The following is a 1787-nucleotide window of genomic DNA, read 5'->3' on the forward strand; positions in this document are numbered from 1 at the left end:
TCTAAGTAGGTGCTTTGGACCACCGAGCCATCTCACCAGCTCCTCTTTTTTACTCTTAATGTGTAACACACAGATGTAAATTATTTCCTTGACAGCCACTGTAGAATGTAAACTATTGCAAACTGCCTCAGCCTAATTTCTGAAGGAGTGACTCATTCATTAAGTTGCTCTACTGAAAAGCTCAGGTAGAATTCCTAGTTTACTAGCAGAAAGAGAAGGAAAAAAGGTACAATAGTTCAGTGGAGATCTTTCCATGGTCAAGAATGGATTGCTGACCTAATGTCATTTAGCTGGCAAAAGGAGTCACATGTTTCATAGGCATGTATATTTCCTAAGTCTGAACTAGATTTAAAAATCCCATTTTTCAGAAATTTACATAAAATTCACTAGAAGGCGTAGAAACATTTTCGCTAGTGCTATTGTCTAGAGTCAAGCAAGGAATATCAGTACATTTAGCCACCAATTCGAATGCAACACATACAAATACAAAACAGGCATAAAATGTCCCATTAAAGAAACATCATAACCTTATAACATTTCCATGTTTTAGTTTAGATTTACCAACACATTTTGACCAACATTTTAACAGCTGCATAATGAATTTATCTCTGTACCTGCTGCCAGGCGAAAGGAGCAGGTTCTGAGGGTGATGGTCAGGGGTCACAGCTGCTTCTTATCAGTTGGAACTGCTGCTGTGACCATGTGGGATTGTCCGGTCCTCCAGGGATGGTGTCTGGCACAGCAACCCTTCAGCCATTTCAGAGGGTCATGAACAAGATCAAGTCAAGCCTGAATGTAAGTGACCTGGTCAGGGTGTTCCAGATTTCCAAAGATGACTCTCTGGACCTAGTAAGCAAGAGAAAGGTTAAAAGAGCCTTGCAGAGGCCAAGCAGCCTAGAGGAAGGAGGGCCATTCCAATTTGCAGAAGGTTCAATATTTTCTGGGGGACATGGAGTCTCCGTGCTCTGAGGCTTGTTGTCTGAAATCCTGAAAATAATTTAGAAAAACATTATAGGGGTGACAAAGACACAGAAACAGAAGCAGACTGACACATAGTTATAAGACAGACAAACAACAATCAGCTGAAACACACAAAAACAAAACAAAACAGATCTGAGACTCTGATCCACCGTCACAGAGGGAGTCGAGTCCAGGGGCTATCATTACATGCAACACCGCCTAGGACTTCCAGATGGGCACCGAACAGAACAGATACAGGTACAGATGTCTTACCATAAGAACTTACAGATGGCTCGGAGGTTCAAATGATAAAATTTGTAAGTTTTCAGAGACCATCCTGGAGCCAGAAAGTCTCCCCTGGGTTTCCAAAAACTCTGGTTCCTCAGATTGATCCCCAGTAAAGGGGATCCCAGATGAGCCCCCAAATGTTATGGGTCGCTCAGAATAAGAACCAGATCAGCCTGATTGGAATTTGGAAAGCCATTTATTACCGAGTTCAGGGCCCCCATCAGCTTTCATGCAGGAGAGGACCAAAAGGCAGCTAGCCCAGAAAGCAGGGGGGTTTTAAAACATCGAACCACATTCCATTTGATAAACAAATTCATTGTCTGACACATAATAATGCTTTCATAATAATGCTTTCAGGCTCAGTGGAATAAGTGCTTCCCTGGCAAGCACAAGGGCCTGAGTTCAATCCTCAGTTCTGCAAAAACAACAACAAAAAACCATAATAATGCTTTCAGGGTCATTGTGACCACTACTCAAACAAAATTTTCTGGGGCTTTCTTTTAGTTTCTGGTTATCTTGCACCTTGAGTATTTGCATGC

General features: G+C 42.0%; 1 protein-coding gene across 1 annotated transcript in view; it reads right to left on the minus strand.

Annotated features, from left to right (window-relative positions):
• The window catches only part of Agl (amylo-alpha-1, 6-glucosidase, 4-alpha-glucanotransferase), a 119000-nt gene that overhangs the window by 116265 nt on the left and 948 nt on the right, over nucleotides 1–1787 (minus strand). The window lies entirely within an intron of this gene.

This window comes from Octodon degus, unplaced genomic scaffold (assembly GCF_000260255.1).
Source record: "Octodon degus isolate 3935 unplaced genomic scaffold, OctDeg1.0 scaffold00084, whole genome shotgun sequence".
In the NCBI taxonomy this organism is placed as follows: Eukaryota; Metazoa; Chordata; class Mammalia; order Rodentia; family Octodontidae; genus Octodon; species Octodon degus.